At 35.2% G+C, this 24,026-nt stretch overlaps 2 long non-coding RNA genes across 3 annotated transcripts in view; one reads left to right on the forward strand and one right to left on the reverse strand.

The window, feature by feature from the left end:
- Window positions 1-24,026, reverse strand: part of LOC144614913 (uncharacterized) — a 389,666-nt gene that overhangs the window by 301,637 nt on the left and 64,003 nt on the right. The gene's annotated exons all lie outside the window — the stretch shown is intronic.
- The window catches only part of LOC132686532 (uncharacterized), a 38,736-nt gene continuing 26,975 nt past the window's right edge, over window positions 12,266-24,026 (forward strand). Inside the window, exons 1-2 of the long non-coding RNA XR_009613738.2 lie at window positions 12,266-12,414; window positions 19,672-19,732. This is a non-coding gene — a long non-coding RNA (uncharacterized LOC132686532). The remainder of the gene's footprint in view (window positions 12,415-19,671; window positions 19,733-24,026) is intronic.

Below are 24,026 nucleotides of genomic sequence, written 5' to 3' on the forward strand. Positions count from 1 at the left end.
ACTGGAAGTCCTATACAAAGCAATTAAGCAAGAAAAAGAAAAGCCACTCAAATTGGAAAGGAGTAAGTAAAATTATCTCTCTTCATTGATGATATAATATTTTTTTAATGTTTACTTTTAAGAGAGAGACCTGGGGAGGGGAAGGAAGACAGAGGATCTGAGGCAGGCTCCCTGATGACAACAGAGACCATGATGTGGTGTTTGAACTCATGAACCCCGAGATCATGACCTGAGCTGAAGTCAAACACTTAACTGACTGAGCCACCCAGGCTCATAATCTTGGAGAACCCTAAAGGTTTCACCAAAAACAACAACAACAAGAAACCTCCCCCCAAAGAAACACAGAAACACCTGTGAGAATAGTCAAATTCAGCAATGTTGAAGGATACCATCAACACTCAAAAATCAGTTCCTTTTCTATACACTAACAATGAACAACCCAAAAAGGAAACCAAGAAAATGATACCCATTTACAATAACATCAAAAAGAAAATACTTGTGAATAAATTTAACCAAAGAGGTGAAGTGTATTTCAGCACTCTGAAAACTATAAAATCATTGCTAAAAGAAATTAAAGAAGACACAAGTAAATGAAAAGACATCCTGTATTCATGAATTAAAGGACTTAAAATTATTAAAAAGCTCATACCTACCCAAGTGGATTCAATGCATACTCTGCCAAATGGCAATTTTTTTCAGAAATAGAAAAACTATCTGAAATCCAAAAGTTCATATGGAAGCACAGTTTTCAGGCCAAACAATCATGAGAAAAAAGGACAAAACAATCTTGAGAAAGAAAAAAAACTAGAGGCTTCACAGTTTCTGATTTTAAAACATTACAAACCTGCAGTAATCAAAACAATATGGTGCTCACAACAAGACAAACATATAAACCAAAAGAACAGAATAGAGAGCCCAGAAATAAATCCATTCATGGATAGTCAAATAATCTTTAATAAGAATGTGAAGACTACACATGGGGAAAGGACAGTCTCTTCAACAAATTGTATTGGCAGTATTGTATTATATCCACATGCAAAAATGAAATTGAACTTACTTTACATTGTATACAAAAATCAACTAAAAGTGAATTAAAGACTTAAACATGTATATAAAACTATCAAACTCCTAGAAGAAAAAAATAAAGGGAACTCTCCATAACATTGATCTTACCAATGATTTCTTGGAAATGATGCCAAAAGCACAGGCAATAAAAACATAATAGACAAGTGTGGCTATATCAAACTAAAAATCTTCTGCACATCAAAGGAAATAATCAGTACAGTGAAAAATGCAACATAAAGAAAGGGAGAAAATACTTGCAAACCATATATTTGATAAGAGTCTAATATCCTAAATGTATATGGAACTCCTATAACTCAATAAAAAAATAATCAATTAAATAATAGGCAAAGGACTTGAATAGACATTTCTCTAAAGTAGACATACAAATGGCTAATTTGTATGAGAAAAGATGCTCAACATCACTAATCATCATGGAAATGCAAATCAAAACTATAATGAGATATCACCCCTCCATTACCTATTAGGATGGTCATTAAAAAAAGAAATAAATAACAGAAAATAAATACAAGTTTTGGTGAGGATGTGGTGAAATTAGAGCCCTTGTATACTATTAGTAGGATTATAAAATGTTGTAGCTGCTATGTAAAACAGTATGGAAGTTCCTCAAAAAAGTAAGAAATAGAACTACCATATGACCCAGGAGTCCCATTTCTGGGATTTATCTAAAAGAACTGAACACAGACTTTGAAGAGACATTTCTGCTCCCTTGTTCCTTGAAGCATTGCTCACAACAGTCAAGATATGGATACCACCTAAGTGTCTGTCAACAGATGAATGAATAAAGAAAATGTTTTAACATGATATATACGTACACTAGAATGTTACTGAGCCATCAGAAGAAGGAAATCTTGCTGTTTGTGAGAACATGGATGAAACTGGAGGACATTATGCTATGTGAAATAAGCCAGACACAGAAGGACAAATACTGCATGATTCTATTTATTTATTTATTTATTTATTTATTTATTTATTTATGACAGTAAATGAGCAGGAAAGGGACAGAGGGAGAAAGAGAGAGAAGAATCTTAAGCAGGCTCCATACTCAGCGTGGAGCCCAGTGCAAGGCTCAATCCCACAACCCTGGGATAATGACCTGAGCTGAAATCAAGAGTGGGACACTCAACCAGCTAAGCCACCCAGGTGCCCCTGCATGATTCCATTTATACAAGATGTCTACAGTAGATAAACTCAAGGAATAGAAAGTGGAAAGATGGTTGCCAGGGACTGAATGGGAGCGGGATATGGGGAATTTGGTATACAATGGATATAGAGTTTCAGTCATGCAAGATGAAAAAATTCTAGAGACTGGCTCCACAAAAATGTGCATATAGTTAACAATACTATAATATACACTTAATAATTTAATAAGTTAGATTTCATGTTATATGTTTTTACTACAATAAAAAATATTGCAATCATATAAAGTATGATCTTTGTCCACAACAAAATTAAACTAGAATTCAATAACATGAAGTTATCCTGCAAATCCCATATACATGAAACTAAAACACCATACTTTTTAATACCCTTTTTGTCAAAGAAAAAATTACAAGGGAAATAAGAATATATTTCAAACTGAAAGAAGATAAAAACACAAGGGTATTAGATCCAGTTCCAATCAGTAGCTAGAAATCACAACATACTGAATAGAGAAAATTTAATGCAAAGAATTATTAACTAGCAAGAGATGATTAACTGTAGAATATGAGACTAGCCAATGCAGAAACCATCTCCTATTTGTAAGCTGAGGGAGAATACACAAAGGAAGAGCTTAAAATTGGAAAGAAATCCACCTCCCCTAAAACTAGTATAAGTTTAAGACTTTGTTGGAGAGAATATAAATGCTATAGGAAGCTGCAACCTGCCTGTGACAAACAAATTTGCAAGAGGTTGAATCCACAGCTAGTCAGTAAGAAGAGCCACTGAGTGTCTAAGAAGCTCAACAGAGAGTGCAGGTAGACTACAGCTATTCTATCAGGATTACCTGCATAAGGACAATAAAAGGAGTTGAATTAGTGTTGGCTGGCTAGAGCTGGTGCTAAGAAAGAGCTTATATGATGGCCAAGAAATTTACTGTAGAGTATTATGGGGCCAGAGTTGATCCACTATCAGCAGACCAAGAGAAGTTCACTGTAGCGATGGATTATCTCATCTTCTTTGCAGAAAGTGTCCCCCATTGTGTGCTGGCAGTATGGAGTTGTTCCACTAGAAACAACCCACATGAATGCTGGAAAATTCACTGATGGTTGGCCATTGTCAGGCCTCCCTCATATCATTGGTTGCTATGGGAGAAAAATAAAATCATACCAGAATGAAGACTATTTCTTTTTTGTCTTTTAATGTTCTACTAGAACCCACTACTGACAAAGCTAACACTGTGCCAACTCATCAAAGGTAAATTTTTACAGGGCTCATCTTCAGTTTCCCAAAAAAGAACAAAGAACGGTGGATACAAAATGAGAAACAATAAATTAATAAACAGCATAATATATCAAAATTTGTGGACTATAGCAAAAACCAGAATTTAAAAAGGTATTTACAATGAAAAAAGAGCATATATTAGAAAAGAGAGCAAGGTTTCAAATCAGTGATGTAATCTTCCATATTAAAAACAAGAGCAAGTTAGGGCACTTGGGTGGCTCAACACCCAAGCATCTGGCTCTTGGCTTCAGCTCAGGTCATGATCTCATGGCTTGTGGGTTCAAGCCCCACATCCAACTCTCTGCTCTCAGTGCAGAACCAGCTCTGGATCCTCTGTCTCTCCCCCACTTGCACTCTCTGTCAAAAATAAATAAACATTTAAAAAAAGAGCAAATTAAACCAAAGTAAGCACAAAAAAGGGCACAAATAAAATAAGCATGGAAATCAGTGAAATAAAAAATAGAGATAAAATGGGAAAATTGATAAAACCAAAAATTATCTCTTTGTAAGTATCAATATAATTAATCAACTAGCCAGACTGAACACAAAAGAATATCAGAAATCAAAGAAGAACACTACTACATATCCTACAGAAATTAAAAAGATAATAAGAAAATATTATAAATACAGTCCTATATCTATAATAAAATATAATTCATAGTTCTAAAAACCTTCCACCAAGAAAACCCTACAACTAAATGAGTTCACTGGTAAATTAAAAAAAAATTTATTGACACCAAGAATTCTACACTAATGTTCAGAAAATGCTTGAAGAGAAGGGAATATTACCCAACTCATTTATGAGATAATCAGCAACTTGATATCAAAAAATAACAAATACATTACAAAAAAGAAAACCAAACCTGAATATCCCCCCTGAACATAGACACAACAATTGTTAATTTAAGAAAAGCAAATTAAGAAACACACAATACGGTAACATATCATAATCAACTAGCTTTATCTTGGCTTTATCCCAGGAAAGTAGGCTAGTTTTACATTTGAAACTCAATCCGTGTAACTATCTCATTGTTTATAAGAATTAAAAAAAAAAAACACACTATATGATCATACCAATAGATGCAGAGAAAACATTTGACAAATTTCAACACCCATTCATGACAAAAACTCTCAGCAAAATAAAAGTAGAAAAAAATCTCCTCAAGTTAGAAGAGAACATTTAAATAGTTTTTACTATAGCTAATTTAATACTTACTGATGAAAAACTAAAAGCTTTCTCTCAAAGACCAGTACCCATTCATAATAAAAACTCTCAGCAAACTAAAAGTTGAAAGAAACTTTGTCATTCTGAAAAGAACTACAAAAATCCTACTGCTGACCTTATACTGAATGGTAAAAGAGTAAAAGACCATAAACAAGGCAAGCATTATGGCTCTCACCCATTCTTTTGAACACTGCACTGGTAGCTCTAGCCAGAGCCAAAGGCAAGGAAAAGAAACAAAAGACAAACAAAAGTAAAAACTTCTGTATTAACAGATGCCATAATTGTTTATGCTGAAAATCCTAAATAACCTACCAAAAACTTACTAGAATTAATATGTGAATTAGCAAGATCACAGTATAAGAGCAATAGTGAAAAACAAAACAAAGAAAACATACACACAAAAACACTTCTATCTTAAAAATCAAAATATTTCAAGAACATAAAATATAAATTATGGATTAAATTGAAGCAAATACTTGCACCTCCTCTGAAAATTATAAATAAATGCTGAGACAAATTAAAGAAAACTTAATAAATGGAGATATGTGCTATGTTTATTGATTTAAAAAAAACATGATATTGCCCCCAGATTGATTCTACCAAAGTGTCTCCTCAAATTGATCAGTAGATTTATTTGTTGAAATTGGCAATCCCAATCCAAATTCTAATAGGTTTATTCATTGAAATTGGCAATTTAATTCTAAATTTATGCAGAAATTCAAAAGAATCTTGAATAGTTAAAAACAATTTTGATAAAGAATAACAAATTTGGAAGACTTAAACTATCTGATTTCAAGACTTACTTTACTTGTATAAAGGTAGACATACAGACCCATGGGCCAGAATGGAAAGAAGAGATATAAACACATATATAACCAACTGGTTTACAACAAATATGTCAAGGTAATTCCATGAGGAAAGGATAGTCTTTCCAACAAATGCTACATAAACAATTGGATATTCATATGCAAAACAAACAAACCAACCTTCCTTATCTCATACAATGTAGAAAAGTTAAATTCTAAATTCACACTACCTCTAAATCACAGAGCTAACTTCTAGAATGAAACAGAAAATCCTTGTGACCTTGAGTTAAAGATTTCTCAGATAGAAATAAAAAGCATAAATGTTAAAAAAAAAATGCTAAATTGGACTTCACCAAAAATGTTAAAAATTGCTCTTCAGAGACATCATGTAAAAAATAAAAGGGCAGGTTACATACTGATAGTATTTTCAAAACATGTGTCTGATAAAGGACTTGCATATGGCATATATAAAGAATACTTTCAAATCTACAATTTAAAAAAAATAAATTACAGCTGAAAAATGAGGAAAGATTGGACAAATTCATCAAAGGAGATATGCAAATGGAAGATAAGCATACATAAAGACACTAACTGTCAATAATGATTAGGCAAATGGAAATTAAAAACACAATGACATATCACTACACACTCACTAAAAGACTGACAATTTCAAGTGCTGAAGAGGATATAAAGCAACTGAAAATTACATGTATTGCTAGTGGAAATGCAAAATACTCATCCACTTTAGAAAATACTGACAATTTCTCATGGCCCAACTCCATGTCTCTACTCCTAGGTTTACTTCTATATATATAAATCCTTAAATCCTGATGGGGGTGGTAGTTAACCAACTGAATCTGTCAAAACTTATCAAATCATACTCTTAAAGTTGGTATATTTTTGTATGTATATTACATGTCAATAAAAGCTAATTAAGTTAAAAAATCAGAGCAGCCCAAAGCCTCATCACCTCCTATTTATTTTTATATTCCCAAAAGGAACCAAGTGAGAGGCATCCTTTTGATTCTTTTCCTCTTGAGTAATAAAGTTCTTGGTGTTCTGATGTTGGGTTAAATCTTAAGGTGTCTCTGACATGTTTCGATTACACATTCTACTTCAAACTCCTGTGGCCTTACAGAAACAAAAGGAGCTGTTAGGGTACAAACAGACACTCAATAGTTAATATGATTATTATTTTTTTTAATTTTTGTTTTAATTCTTTATTTATTTTTGAGAGAGAGACAGAGTGTGAGAAGGGGAGGAGCAGAGAGAGAGGAAGATACAGAATCCGAAGCGGGCTACAGGCACTGAGTTGTCAGCACAGAGCCTGATGTGGGGCTTGAACTCACAAACTGTGAGAGAAAGTCTGATGCTTGTGGCTGAGCCACCCAGGTGCCCCAATAGTTAATATGATTACTATTATCTAGGGTAACGTTTCAAAATGAATGTTGCAAGGAAATGCTACAAACTGGTAGACTGAAAATGTATCATCATAAATAGTGTTTTAAAAAGTAATATCAATTGTTTCTTTGTTAGAATACATAATCGTCAGTCATTGGTTTCCCTGAAAAAGCATTAACTTTCAAGCTATTTTCCCTCTTTTTCACTGGGGATGCTTGAAATTTTATTCTGTTGATTAACTGAGAAATCTAATCTCAATATCTACCAAAGCCTAGAATTGTTCATGCTAGAAAATCCTCCAAATTACAGATATTTTTCCTGCCATGCTTATTAAGCATTATATTTAATTTGTTTTTGTGTTTGTATAAGATTTCAAATCACGTACTGGTATTTGGATTTTCTGTGATTTGAAAATAACCTGTAATTAAATCACTTTTGAGTTTAAATAATAATCAGCAAGACTACATAGGATAAGCTACATAGAATTCAGTCTCTTAAAAATTGTGTTAAAATAAAATCACACAGAATTCATTAAAAAAAAACTAGAGTATATTACATCAGAAATCCTATTTCTGTAATTTTTCTAATATAAAAAGAGTAATTCTGAGACTAACTGAAAATGCATACTGAATGAAAACACTTACCTATGAAATTAGGTATTTTCAATTCAGATCTCTATTTGGATAATATGTTTTCCATATTCACACACATTATAATCTTGTAAATATTTTGTGCCCAAGTTTGCGTCTTCATGAAGAAAAATAATGAGTTATGAAGAGAAATAAAACAGATCTTATTACTCCCCGGTTTGGTGTTTCAACGATCAGCTTATCTCTTCCTCTTAAATGTCTGGCTGCATTTTGGTATAGAAAGTTCAGTATCAAGGGAATATATGGGGCTAAAGCTGTACACAGATGTTCACATTTTAACTGTAGTTTGGTTCCCATACTAAGGGTCTTGTCCTCACTTTCCTACTTGCACACTAATTTGTTCAAATCCTGCCTTTTGAGCAGTGTTATCTACATTCATCATATTTATAGCCCCCTGACTGAGAAATCCTTTGTCACTGTACCCAGCCCTATTATACTTGTACCTTGGCCTGACTTGCCATGTGGAACACCAGAGGTTCACTTAGGGAAGGGAGCTCATTGTTTGAATGGACCACATCAGACCCGAGAGAAAAGGATCCCTGTGACCATACAGAATTGGCTCATCAGAGGAAGAGCAGAGATGTGGAGCTGCATGAGAGAGAGAGAGAGAGAGAGAGAGATTGAGAGGAGAGGTGAATTATTTTGTAGTGGAAACAAAGCCAAATGGATTGATAGGGTTCAGGAGCCAGCAGGAAGGTATTGCTGAAGTACAAGCAAGTGATGTCTAAGATTGATGGTGTTGAATTGGGCAAAGCTGCCTGAAACAACAGTGATATTTTCTTTATTTCTCTTGGGGAGGTAACAGGGTCAAGACCTAAACATTGTATATGAACCATTTGGCCATTTTAAACAAATCAACACTCTCAAATCATATCCCGCCCTACCCTAAGGTTCATCTGCCCTGTGTAATCCTTCGGTTACAAAAAAGCACTTCAGAACAAAAACTCAGGCCAGTTGTGAAGACTTCTTTCACCAAGGCCCAGCCTCCAGGCTAAATGGGAGAGTTCTGCCAGCCATCAAACTTAACAGCCTTGAAACATATGCAACATTTCTCTAAGCAAATTGGTTCCTTAATATGGTAAAATGTGCGGTACCCAAGGGGAAATGCTGGTGATCTCATAGCCCAAAACTCATGGAGTCACAGCACTGTATTCCTGAAAAGCACTCATACTTTCCACTTTGATAAAACCAGAAGCAAATACGAGAGTCAGTAGGTTTTGACATCCATTGTTCATTCTCGCTGAACTTTTTCTCTTATATAGCAGAGCACAGTGGTTTAATTCATAGCTTATGAGATTTTAAAAATATAAACCATTCAAATTTTTTCTATATTAATCAGTGGTTTCTAAAGATCCACAGGGATAAATAAACCTTGCAAGCTGGCAGGTTTTTTTTTTTTTTTTTTTTTTTTTTTTTTGTGGCATAACCACTGGTAGTTATAAACAGTAAACAAAACATAGTAACCATTTTAAGCACAAGAGATTGCTGTATCACAGGGGGCATAAATCATTAGCTTAATAATTTCAGCAGCAGTGTCTCCAAAGCAAAATTAAGCCAACAGTTCCCCCTGTGGCAATAATGAAGTACTGTAATGTTAAAGGGGGGAGGGGGGGAAGCAACCAAGAGAAGGCATTATTGTGCCTTGGAAATGATTGAAAATCCAAGTTCGATAAATAACTGTAGAACTCTTGTCTCTGTCTCGATCTTTTGAGAGATGGGAGAGGGGTTGCCTCCAAACCCCACATCTACTCTTGTAGACAGTTTGACAAGCACAAATGCACTTTCATTAAAGCCCCCAATGGCTAGGATGTGCTGTAGGTAGGGCATGAATGTGATGACATATTACCATTGAGAAGATGACAAATTTCTCTCAGTTGCATAGGCAGACATTATTCACAGACTTAGAGCCAAAAGAATGTGAGGCCCAGGATAGGACAGAGACATGACCAAGCTCCTCTCTCAGGGGCTCTCAAGCTACATACAAATAATCTGAAAGAAAACACCTTCCAATTCTGAGCTGGGCCACTGGACCTAGCCACAGAGTTAAGCCATCCTGCCCACCCCACCTCCCCATGAATTTTCCCAAGTGCCAAAGTTCATTTTTTTTTAACTGGCTAATGATTTGTTCATTTTGGAAAAATGTACTTGGCTATGGGACATTATCAAACAAGAGGGATCAAGAAGGTCTCTGTTGTGTTAATACTATAGAACCTTCATTTTTCACCTTGATTTTTTCATCCATTTTATGAAATTAGTATAATCTTGTCATTATCCTTAAAAAAGAAAGCTCTGATTGAAGACAGTTTTCTTTCCCTCAATAATACCATTTCTTTAAGGTAGCACTTTACCTACTAACAACATTCCCTATGTTTTTGGAGCACCTGTTATGGACACAATGATTTCTTAAGAATATATTTGGTTTTAAAAATTATATGATTCAGTCAAGGAGAAGCTGTATTATTTGCACAAAGTTAAGTACCAGGTTGACTATTTTACTCAGAGGATTGAGGTGGTGATTTGTTTGACAATATAGGGATATAGATTAAACTAGACTGTATAGGGTCAGAGTCCCCTTTATGGGACGGACACACTGAAGCACTTTAGAAGTGCTTGATAAATGTTTTTTTTCCCCTCATTTTTGTTATACTTTGTTTTCAACTATGACAATTCAGACAAAGTCGTCTTAAAGAATCCAATGACTTTTTTCAGATTTATTTATAGATATACTTTACTTTGGATACCCACGCTCTCTTTTATTAATCTGAAATGAGAAAACTGGAAGGAGTGATGGCTTTCTCTGCAGCTATTGAAAAAAATATTTTTTTCACCTTTTAAATAAATTACTACATTTTTTCAGTTCTCTGTAAAAAAGAGAGAGAGAGAGAGAGAGAGACATCTAGCACAATCCCTATGTCATATATTGTAAGTGTGACATTGTAAGTATGGCATGGAAGTAACCTTGAGTGCACAGTAGTGAATAGTGCATTTCACTAAAGGTCAAAAAGGTCAAAGCTGGATCCTAAGTAAAACTGTGAGAGAAATGTGTTTGTCTTTATTGCTCCTTTCTCCCTTTTCCAGGATCTCCCTTCTTAGCTCCTCAGTGTTCCACCTGACCTTTTCAAGCACTCCACTGATTAATGCCACCATTCTTATTTAAATTTGGTGGCTTCCAAGGTTCTTCATACTTAAGGCTAATAATAGGATAAACACAAAAGGAGGATTTCACACACCTAACTCCAGTAGCCAGAGGTAAGCCTATCTGACACAAAGTGCAAGAAAAAGCTAAGAAGGAACCTACCCAAAGTCAGCTAATCAGAATGGATTGCTAAAACTTTACTGTAATAGGCCACAAAGGTCCCCCAACCTGAATAAGCATCAAAATTGACCAGCAGTATCCAGAGAATGGAAGATCATATTTGAAATCATGTGTCTGATAAGAATCTAGTATCCAAATATACAAAGAAATCTTACAACTCAACAATAAAAAAGCAATTAACCTAATTTAAAAATGGGCAAAGGATTTGAATAGACAGTTATCCAAAGCAGTTACACAATTTACAAATAAGCACTTGAAATGATGTTCAACATCGTTAGTCATTCGAAAATAATATGCAAATCTAAACCACAATGAGGTGCCCACTTGACACCCACTAGGAAGGCAATAATCAAAAGATACACAGCAGCAAATGTTGAGGAGGGTGTGAAGAAATTTCAGTTTTCGAAACTTACTGGTGGGAATGTAAATGTTGCAACTGCTTTGGAAAAACTGTTTGGCTGTTTCTCAAAAAGTTAAACATAGAGTTACCATATGTCCCAGCAATTCCACTCCTAGATATATGTCCAGCAAAAACTTGTACACAAATTTTCAGAGCACCATTATTCGTAATAAGAGTGGAAACAAGTCAGATGTATATCAACTGATGAATGGATAAACAAAATATGGTGTATCTATGATGGAATAAAATCCAAAAATGGAAATGAAGCATTGGGACATGCCACAACATGGATGAACTTTAAGGCATGCTAAGTGAAAGAAATCATACATAGGACACCACATAATGTATGTCCCATTTATGTGAATTTCTCAGGACAAGTGAATCCATAATGACAGAAAGTACATTAGTAGTTTCCAAGGGGCTGAAAGGAAGAGATAACACAGTGTGGCTGCTAACTGTACAGTTTCTTTTGGGGGTAATGAATTAACTGGGAATGACAGTTGCATAACCTTATGGATATGCTTTAAAAAAAGTGAAATGTACACCTTTAAAAGATGAAATTTATGGTGGGTGCACTGTATCTCAATTTTGTTTAAGTAATAAAGGAAAAGTATTAGTTGCCATTTCTGTTTCAACCTACCTCGACAAAGCTAGTAATTCCCCTTTCCTCTTACTTTGATTCAATGCAAAACAGGGTTTTAATTAGATAATATCTTTATTTCCTGCTGTGTCTAGAAATGCCTCAGATCCCTAAAAAGTCAAATTGGCCATAGGTTCTTATACAGAGATTACAGAAAACAATCTGAATGGTATGTACCCCTGTACTCAACCACCTATTCCTAATTTCAGTGGCCATCTTTCTGGGAATACACCCCAACAATCTCCCTTCTCTTACTCTCCTTGATTTTTCTTCAGAGGATTTATAAAAATGAGACAAATCATGTATCCATTTCTTGTTTGTTGCTTGCAGCCTATCTTCTCCTCTAGAATGTAAGCCCCATAAACCAGGAAGTTGGTTTTGTTCACTGTTGTATCCCGACCACCTGGAACAATGCCTGGCACAGAGCAAGGAAAGCACTGAAGAAATGTTTTTGAGTGAGAAAATTGGAGTAAGTTTCTTTTTTCCTCATCAGATGATGAGGAAGAATAAAAATGGTAGAGGCATCCAATACTCAAAGTCAAGAACATCAAGTCCTCCCTTAAGCCTACAGCTTCCCTTTCTCATGGTGATGGACCACATGGTCCATATCCCTGTGGACCTCACCACTGAGCTCTGAGGGACCCCTGTACCCTAGGGCTCCAAATGTCAGCATCCTTGCCTTCATCTTCTGCTTTCTGTGTCTGCTTCCCTCAAAGATAATCCTCAAGTGTTTCTGAACCTAATCTAAACACCTAACCCCTATTCCCAATTGAACTATTTGCTTGATAGTTTGTCTTGGGAATCTAAGGTCTGACCTGGAAATAAATTCTGACTGCTACTGTTCTTGTGGTCAAACCAAAAGGCCAAAGGTCTTTCCCCTTTCTACTACTGTGCATTCAAAAGTCATATTTTGGCCAAACAAAACATTCTGTTATGAAATATGAGGGGTATGTAAGTCATAGACTTTGGCCTTAGGAAGAAGCTAAACTTGTCACAGAGATCCTCTCAAAATAAAACAAAACTAAACTAAAACAAAACAAACAAAAAAACCCTCTTTGGCTTCATTTTTGATGGTACACTTGTTTTGCCCTAGTTTTATCTTAGGATTTATTTTTAAATGTGACATTGTACAGACCTATGTTGAATTATTCCAGATCATTCATTTCATTTATAGCTAGCTGCCTTTTTATACTTCCGCTGCCATGATGTATTAGGTAGAAGTCTTTAATTGTCTTTCAGAAAGTAGGATTCAAAGTAAATTACACACATTTATTTCAAAAAATTAACTGTTCAATCATTTTTAACATACAATTCTTTCACTAGAATCTAACAAGTCAAAGCCCCTGATATTGCTCTCAGGGCCATTAAGACAAAGGGTGGGAACTGCTCCCACCTTTCCACCAGCTCCTTATAGGCTGACTATTCAGAGCTGTCATATGACTCGTTTCTAGTTTAAACTCCATTTCAGTATGATTTCAACTGAACAGAAATATTGGAGGGGAGTGTGGGCAGATTGATGTTTGCCTTCGTCACCCCTCCTCCCCCCGTGATGGCCCTGATGACAACACACATCTGGATGTTTTGAAGCATCTCAGTGATTGATTTGATTTTTCCACTCTTCACCTAGACTTTTGGCATTGCCTAGACAAAGCTATCTCACTTTGGGCTTTAGTCCCCAACTTGCTTCCAACTGCAGGCTACTACACTCTGCTTCACCTTTCTTCTTGGCTACACGCAGCCCGGCCTCAGTATGCTTTCTCCCCCCATATGTCATCCCAGCCCAACTGAGCACCAAACTTCCCTCGGCTCCCTGTCCAAGACACACTTCTTCCATGAATCCTGCTCAGGGATTCGTAGTCACGAGTCGCTGTGTGTCTAATGACTCACTTAGAGCTTTACAGGCCATAGCAATGGGTGAAACTGGTATCATTAGAAATGCCAGCCCCCCATCCAGCAATCAACGAGCATTTATTGAGTGCTTCCTTTATGCTTAGCATGCAACCAGGTCCTGAGCATCTAAATTATGGAAATCCACTCTGTAATCTTACCTCCTCCCAGGGTGAGCCATGTGGAACAATCCCACTTCCTTTAGCCAATGCTGACTGGAATGTCTATTTCTTCAAAGGCTATTGTGAAGATGTGTTAGGGATTACAAGGATAAAAAGCATGCATCCCCTGCCCTCGGACCAGTTTCACAATACATATGAGATTCTAAATTATGAAAAAACTGAAATTGTGGGATTAAAGAAATGTTTATACCAATTTTGAACTGAGGAGACATTCCAATTTATTTAATTCTTGCAGAATTGCATAATTTGAAAACTGACTTAATTGCAATCTGTTTCTGTTATCACTATCACCTACAACACCAGTGAAAAGAAACACAAACCCTTCTTTGTCAGTATAATGAGAACCACTCTTGATTCCTTACATCGGAACTTCTAAGACTGACTTTTGGTTCCATAATCTAAGCAAGCACTGTTATTATCATTTCAAATCTCATTTTCTGTATCTTTTCACAATGCTGTCCAAGTTCATTACATGGTGCTGCTAAAGCGAATGCTGAAAACAAACCCAAAACCAATAACTACTGAGTAGCAGTAAGATAGGATAAAGCACCACAGAGGAAAAAAAATCCACCAACATTAAATTAGGAAAGAGCCCTCAGTGATGTCAAAAGTAACTTCAAAGAAAATATACACTAAAATAATTATAAAATTTGTAAGTAAGTTCCAAAGATGCATTCCCCCTTTGGGAAAGTTCGTTTTGAATTATTTGAGTTTTAAGTTGTACAAAGTCTCCAGGAATAACATTTCTCTCATATGAAAAGCAAGTACCCTGTACTTAAATTTTATTTCCCACTGATCTACCTTACAATCCCCACAGTTTAGTCAGAAAAATCCCTTTATTATTCCACACATCCTCTGCCAAGGAAACCAGTATTATTCCTTTCACTATTTCTTTTATTATGCTCCTCTTCCTGTTTTAAATATCTTCACTCTTCCTACCCACTAATCCAAATATACAGCCCAGCTTCAAAGGCCCACTCAAGCCCCACCTCATCTGCAAAGTTGCACCTAACTTAGTAGAGTCATAGGATTTTATATTTGGAATGGAACTTGGAGATTATCTAGTTCAAATATTTTCCAACTGTGCAACATAGAGACATTTAGGAGCCTTTTAAAAAGAGTCAGAAATGGGAAGAGAAGTGTAAGTGGGCAGCTGAGTCCTGGGGCTCTCACCCTCCGATCCAGCACTGCCTTCAGCATTGGGATTATTTTACCTTTCCAAGAAAGAGATTCCAGAGCTTTGGGGGGCAGGAAACTCCACAGTCTAACATGGTAAATGAAGAAACTAAGGCTGTAAATTGAATGTCTCATCCTGGCTTACAAATAGTCTAGGGGCAAAAACAGGCGAAAATCCAAGGATCTTTGGACTCCCAGCCCAGCTACAATGATCTATTTTCTTTCTCAAATTTCCTATTGATGGTTCTTCAGTGTCTTCTGCTAGTTACGTATTTGTGTATTGTCTGCCCCATGTGTTGAGGCTCTAGCTGCCTCGTGTTGAGATGTAATTTGTACACTTCTGTTCTTCTCTAAGCAGAGCACCAGGCTCAGAGAGTATGCTTGCTCTGTCCTTCCTTCCCAGAGGCATGGCCATTCCTGATTCATATATAAAATTGGACTAAGTAACGCTAAGAAATCAACCCTAAGGTATTGACTGAAATACCATAAACCCCATCCTTGTTACAGAAACTCTCTCTTCGGGGAGCCTGGGCGGCTCAGTCGGTTGGACATCTGACTTTAGCTCAGGTCATGATCTCACAGTTTGTGAGTTCAAGACCCACATTGGGCTCTGTGCTGACAGCTGAGAACCTGGAGCCTGCTTTGGATTGTGTGTTTCCCTTTCTCTCTGCCCCTCCCCTGCTCACACTGTCTATCTCTCTCTCTTTCAAAAATAAATAAACATTAAAACAAATCTTTACTAAAAACTCTTCTATTTCCAAACAATTCATTAAAGCTAGCATAAATGGTAGTTAGTACAGCCTTTTTTTTCATAAAAAATTTTATGAATGTATCTGGCCTCATTTGTATTTTTACTGTCACTGTGTTTACAAATCTAGGCTCAATCAGCTAAACTCCTTGTTCTAAGTGGCACTATGTGTTTGACCTTGAGTCTCATTTTGGTGATCTTTTACAATTACAACAAGACACTTTAACAAGAAAAACTGGCCTCTACTCTTATAAAAAAATTGTAATTTTTTAAATAATTACAAACTTCCCTCAATTTTTCATCCTTTGTAAGCTTTTCATCCAGTTGCTGTTCTTATGATAAACGTCTTGAAAGGGTACAAGTGCAGATGTTACCTTTCTATCCTCTCCTCTCAGCTCCATCTTCAGTTTCTCTACTATTTACCCCTTAAACGAGGTTCTGCTGCCCCATCTCCCCGTCTTCCAAGTTCCATATGCTCTCTGCAACGTGTTAGACTCCAAATCGACTTTCCTAGGACTGTCTTCGCATCACTGCCTTTAGACCAGGGCAAGAGGAGCCCTCTTCTGGACTCCAGACTTTAGATACCTGCTCTGTCCTTTACAGGATGAGTAGTCTGCAGGTCCAGTAGGATGTGCTCACCTGGAGCCTGTGGCCTCCCATTTAAACTACACTCTGAGTACTCAGCACCACAAAATTCCTACCTAAATCTGGCTGAATCTGCCTCCAGGACCTGAGTGTCTTCTTGAATTTGGGCCTGCATTTCTGATGTAACCCAAGGAACTAGGGATGGCCAAGGAATGGTTGTTTGTGAGAAGGGGAATTTAGGCAGTGAGGGTGTGGACAGGGCTTAAGCTTACAAGCTGGAGCTTCCCAGAAGTGCACCTGAAGCCCAGGCTATATGGAGAGGGCCAGGGTGGCAAGAAACAGGTATGGAGGCTCTTCCTAGGCCACGGCCACCACATTTTAGCACAGAAAATCCTAGCACAAACCTAGTCATCAAGGCAATTTTGTCACAAGGTAGTTATGTGGGTAAACTACGTTTAACAGTTTGTGGCTTGATTTATAACTTTTAAATATTTAACATATGGAGGGTGGTCTTCCGTTTTCACTCTTACCCGAGGACCTACCAATCTTAGAGGAAAATGAGTCTTGTCTATCCAAATCCAGATTAATTTCTGAATTCATATTAGTCTTCTTTTTAAAGGTGCACATGCAACTTAAAATATCAAAAGCTAAGTTAATGTTTTCCTTCTCATCTGAGACCTCTTATCCATGTTTGTATCTTTTCTTAGTTAATAGAATTAATTATCCGCTCAGTTACCAGCTAAAGGTCTTGGAGCCATCTTCAACTTTCTTCTTCTCCAACTTCAGGATTTTTTCAGAGATAAGATATATCTTATGGCTAAAACACCTGACTCCATCTTCTTTCAAGCCCCATCTTTCCACTGATTCATTATAATATCCATTCAACTGCCCTCTCTGTTTCTGTCCCTCCCTCCTTAATTCACTGACATTTCCACTAGAATGATCACATTCATTACCTGTCCCCCATCCCTGCTCCATTTTCCATGGAGTAGAAAACAAATTCCTTTCCAGCTTCGAGTTCTTCACAATCCCAATCTACCCTTCCAACTTTATTTTCCATAATCATTCTTGTCTCTTAATCTTCCTACTCATCCACACAGCCATACACATATGCTTTATAATCTAGTCAATCCAGACTATTTGCTAATCCCAGATGATTGGTTAATTTACAAATTTGTCATAAACCTTCACAGAAATGCATATTTATTTAAGCTATTCCTTCCATCTGCACTGCTTTCTTTCTCCTTATACTTCTATAAAAATCCAATTAACTGCTCTAATGCCATTTATTCCATGAAGCTTTCCACAATTACTCTGCCAAAATTACTGTCTCTTATGCTCACGTAACATTTATTTATGCCACTATTACAATACTTACATTTTTTTGCAAGTTATGAATGGATGCCTTTGTATCCCTTAAATACAAGTTCCTTTTATGTAAGAACTAGTCTATACTCATTTCTGTGTATTCCTCATGCTTTGCATATTGTCTCACACATAGTAAGTGCTTTGTAAATGTTTGTTTAATTTCTAACCCAAATTTAAACAGAGACTGGTTTTAATAAAAAATTTAAAAAAAAACAAGTCACACACCATATTCACTCAGAGAAGACTATCAGAATGTCTTTGTTCTATTCCAACCCAGTGTGCGACCCTCATTTTCTCTATCAGGAAACTCTAAGATTTCTCTCTCCAAAATGGGTTTCACATCTCCTCTAAAAGCTGCAGTGGTGTGTCTGCAAAGCTTGTCAAGAAGCCCTGATGCAAGGCAGTGCGGAGCTGCAGGCACTATTACAAAGACAGGTAGAGTGTTCAATACAGAACCAGCCACCTGTGCGCCCTTGGTTTTCAGAGATGACTCACACATGCAGGCCACAGCTTCCCCCAAGTCACAGTGCTCCTTGGATGGAGACCATCTGGGATCGCAGACTTTTCCAACCTTAGCTTGTCCAATTTTTCGATCACCTGCTCTGACATAAACCTGGTTTTGTTTCGCGTTTATAGTGTGTCTCCTGGGCAGTTTCTGGATCTGTTTCTGGCATTTTCCCTCAAATCATCTTGGGAATCACAGAATGAAGTTAGGGGAGCAAAAATATAAGTTGCTGTTTAATTTTCTGTTCTGGGATTTCCATATCCTGTTGGTTTTTAGGACCAGTGACAATAAAATGCTGTCTTTACTCAGTAAATATGTAGACGAAAACAAGTTAAGCCTATCAAATATCTAGACAATAATGACAGTATTACAAACTACTTGACAGTTCAGAAGTGACTTTCATGTAATTTACCTAATTTAATTCTTATTATAATCCTGTGAGGTATGAGTCCTGTTTTATAGACCAAAAACAATGGTTCACAGATTTTTTTTTCTTTCTTGGGATCACAGAGCTAGTAAGGTATTGAAATAGGATACAAGTCTTCTAAGCCCAAATCCCATGATCTTAAGCATAGTATAACATATAGGAAATAGCCAAATAATTTAAAGAAACCATATCAGCTATCTTCCAGATAAATGATATGTTTTATTTATTTGAAGAGCTAAGAATTATTTAAAGCAGAGTAAACTTTCATTCACATATGTCACAAAGTGTGTTTGTGAAAAAGTACCAAAAAATGGAAAGAAAAGTCCAAATTGCAGTATTTTAAAGCAGTTTTATTATTGATAAACATGGCGTGTATGATAAACTAAAATGTAAATGGATAATAAGTTAAATAAGGGTCAGTAAAAGAGCAAGGATAATTTGTACCAGGTCTTTATTATCACCTTCAGTTACTAAAGTCAGTATTATAACAATTATTCAAATTATTTAATACATTCTGTGTAAAGACTGTCATAGATTTTATACATGCTAAACAAAGCTTATTACAAGCTGTGCTGAGTTGTGCCTCACATAACAGGATGTTTGTCTTTCCTCAGCATAATTATTTATACTATTTCGAATATTGTTGCCCATTACGATGCACTAAAGAAACTGGTCTTTTTACAAGTCAATCAATCAATCTTAAGCCCAATTTTTAAAGACCGAAGTAATTGTCATGGTATTGATAGCAGTAACAGCATCAATTTCTGGTATTACCCTCTTGACTTTGGGCAATAGTTTTGTCATTTTATGCTTGTTTTATTTTTCTACATGTAATATCCACCATGAAGTATGATTTCTTTCCCCTGTGGGTGATAAGGAAGATTGAGGAGGAAATGGAAAATGACCAAGGTCAGTATATATATCCTCTGTTATTGCCTAAATTATCTGAGTAGCTATTGATGTCAATGATCTAATCAAATAGAGTGTTTTCACTTTCTTTCTACTTTATGGGAATTTACCCCATTTTAATTCTTGTTTTTTATACTTGAAGTTAATCTTAATTTGTTTTCAGTACATCTTCTTATCTAACATAAATACCTAACGTTAAAATGGCCACTGATACATTGCGTTAGCAGCACGAAGTGTGTTTGTTGGCATTCAGTATTAAATACTGTACAATTGCCCTTATGATTTATTTTCACCCATAAATTGTTTAGACTTGTGTCTTCTGGTGTTTAAACATAGGTGGAGGGAATAGGCTATGTGTTTTTATTGATTTCTATTTTTATTTCATGATGATCAATGAACATCATCTACTAAAATACTGACTGGTATTTGTGGAGACTTCCCTTGTGTTCCAATACATGTTTAGTTTGTTTTGTTTTTTAATTTTTATTTTAACTTTCCAGGTTTGCTTTAAAAGACTGTGAATTGACAAATTATACATGGTTCCGTATATGTTCATTAGATTGAGGTTGTTGTTCAAATACGTTCTAACTTTACTAATTTTTATTTGGTTTATCTATCAGTTTCTGAGAAAGTTGAGTTAAAATTTCTTACTATATTCCTTTTAGTGGTCTTACCTGTATATATAAACATGTAAATATAAAATATATAAAAATATATTTTACTTATTTGTGTGTGTGTATGTATGCATGTATATATATATATATATGTGTGTGTATATATATATATGTGTATATATATGTGTGTGTATATATATATATATATATATATATATATATTTATTTATTTATTTATTTTTGAGAGGTGGGGAGGCAGAGAGAGAAGGTGAGAGAATCCCAAGCAGGCTCCATGCTGCCAGCGCAGAACCCAACGCAGGGATCAAACTCATGAACTGTGAGAAAAAAACAAGAGTTGAACACTCAACTGACTGAGCCACCCAGGCACCCCTATTTATTTATATTTTTGAGACTATTTTCTAGATGTGTTGACACTGAAAATTATTCTATTTTCCTAGAGAAACATCACGTTTAACACTAAGTAATGAAAGAGAATGCTTTAAGCTTGCAAGTCTATTTATTTTGTCTGGTATTTATATTGCTACACCAGCTTTATTTTAATCAACATTTACCTGAGAGATTCTCTTTGTATCTTTCTACCTTCAGATTTTCTACACCATTATGTTTTAGAAATGTCTCCTTTAGAAAATATTTTTTGTTATTCATTCAAAATCAACATTTTTAAAAGGCAAGTTTAGATGATTTACATGTTTTGTACTCACTTATATTTTGGATGTATATTCTTTTTCTTTGCTTTTTATTTTCTCTTTTCTACCTCTACTAATTCAATTTTAGTCATTTTCTTTCCTCCTGCTAATGGTTTATGTTAAATATTGTTTCTATTTTTTAGTTCTTGTTCTCAAAATTTTCACATGCATGCTTAAATTAAGTCTACATTAATATTAATTTTCTTGAACAATACAAAAAATATTTAATCTTTTACAAAATCTTTCCCCCTAAGTCTTCCATGTTTATGGTATTTAATTCTTTGGGTAAACACCTAGTAGTGCAATTGCTGGGTAGTTCTATTTTTAACTTTTTGAGGAACCTCTATACTGTTCTCCAGAGTGGCTGCAGAAGTTTGCATTCCTACCAACAGTGCAAGAAGGTTCCCCTTTCTCCACATCCTCACCAACACCTGCTGTTTCGTGTGTTGCTGATTTTAGTCATTCTGACAGGGGTGAGGTGATATCTCATTATAGTTTTGATTTGTATTTCCTTGACTATGAGTGATATTGAGCATCTTTTCATGTGTCTGTTAGCCATACGTATATGTTCTTTGGAAAAATGTCTATTCATGTCTTCTGCCCATCTTTTAATTGTGTTATTTATTTTTGGGGTACTGAATTTTATAAGTTCTTTATATTTTTTGGATAACAACCTTTTATTAGATATGTCACTTGCAAATATCTTCTCCCATTCCTGGAAACAGTGCAAGTGTCCACAGACTGATTAATGGATTACAAATAACCTGTTCTGTGAATGTTCCATAAGACGAGCAAACATTTCTAATAAATTTTAACTTGATAAACAAGCAATGTCTTGCAATATGAGTAGTATGTAATGCCAAACATCACATGATCACATCTGAGCCAATGGTACTTCTCTCTCGCTCTCTCTCACTCGCTCGCTGCAGGATTGTGGATGATCATCTCCCATGCTCTGATTCTAGGTCTCAGGCCACAGTGTTTGACATAAATCAGTGATTTTTCAGAATGTTGGAAGGTGCCCACAACTGGCACTAGTGTATTTTTTGCCACTTTATGGACAGTCCTTTGTTTTTTCATACAAAAGTAAGCTTAGGAATGCTTTGCTTCATTATAGGTCATTGGATAGGTTCCTTGTTAAAGTTACACGAAAAGTAAAAGATTCCATTGAGCCAATAGATAGCAGTGATTCCATTAGTGATAGCGGAAGCGATCCTACACAATGACCCTCCTCTCTTGTCTCCCTCACACCAGCCACAAAGATTTCCAAAGGTAAATTGAGGTTAATTTGTTTATTTTTCTTTATATTTTGTATCTTCTTTATTATTTTGTATTATTGTATTGTAATCATTTTTATATGAATATTTTTGGGTTGTGCAATGAATCATCTGAGTTTTCATGATTTCTTATGGGGAAATTCACTTTGATACACAAGTGCAAATACACACAAATACAAGCATGATTCTGGGATAAATTATACTCCTAAACCAAGGTTTGGATAATTATATATAAATATATTATATACATATTTATATATATATATTATGGACTATTACTCAGCCATGAAAAAGAATGCAATGGTGCCATTTGCAATGACATGGATGGAGCTGCAGAGTATTATGTTAAGTGAAATAAGTCCCTCAGAGAAAGACAAATACAATATGATTGCATTCATATGTGGAATTTAAGAAACAAAACAAACAATATTCTCAAGAGCAGGCAAACCATTTTACACCCTCAATTTACATTTACATCTACATTACATTTTACAAATTAGCAGTTTGCATTCCTATTCCTACCACATCCTAACACTTGAAATTATCTGTCCTTTTGATTGCAGTCTCCGAATAGATGTGAAGTAGTAGCTCGTTTTGGTTTTGATTTGCATTTCCAAAACAAACAATATTTTTGAGCATCTTTTCAGATACTTATTAGTCATTTGTATATCTTCTTTGAAGAAATCTCTACCCTTTACCCATTTTAATTGGATTATGTTTCTTTCTATAATTCATTTTGAAAATGTCTTTATAAATTCTCCATACAAGGTCTTCATTAAATATATGATTTGCAAATGTTTTCCCCATATTGTGGATTGTTTTCTCACTTTCTTGGTAGTATGCTTAAAACAAAAGTTTTTAATTTTGATGAAAACAAATTCATTTATTTTTAATTTTGTTTCTTGTGCTTTTGTGTCATATCTAAGCATCCATTGTCAAATATGAAGATAAGATTTACCTCTATATTTTCTTCTATGAGTTTTATAGTTTTAGCTTCTACATTTAGATCTTTGATCCATTTTGAATTAATTTGTATATACAATGTGAGGTGAGGGTCTAAATCCATTCTTTTGCATGTAGCTATCCAATTATTATCATTTGTCGAAAAGACTTTTACATATATTGAATGGTCTTAAGATCCTATATGGAAATTTGTTGACCATAAATACATGGTTTAATGGTTTTATTTTAGTTTTCACTCAATTCCATTTATCTATATGTCTATCCTTATGTTAATACCACACTCTCTTGATTAACATTACTTTATATTAAAGTAAATTTTGAAACTGGGAAGTGTGAATCCTCCTATTATGTTGTTCTTTTTCAAGATTGTTTTGACTATTCTGGGTCACTTCAATTTCCATATGAATTTTAGGATAACTTGTCAATTTTTTGTAAAGAAGCCAGATGGGAGTTTGACATGGATTGCATTCACTCCAGATATACGTCATTTTGAAAGTATTGTTATCTAAAAACCATTGTCCTCCAACCCATGAACATGGAATGTCTTACCATTTATTTAGGTGTTTTTTTTTAACTTCTTTTATAGTTTTCTGAATGTAAGTTATATCCTTCTTTTGTTTATTTATGCTCTTTGATTGTAATGCAAATTTAAAAAAAAAATTCATATTTGGATTGATCATTCCTATTGTATAAAAATACAAATTGATTTTTGTCTATTGATCTTAAACCCTGC

This window comes from Panthera onca, chromosome F1 (genome assembly GCF_046562875.1).
Source record: "Panthera onca isolate mPanOnc1 chromosome F1, mPanOnc1 haplotype 2, whole genome shotgun sequence".
NCBI classification, from domain to species: Eukaryota; Metazoa; Chordata; class Mammalia; order Carnivora; family Felidae; genus Panthera; species Panthera onca.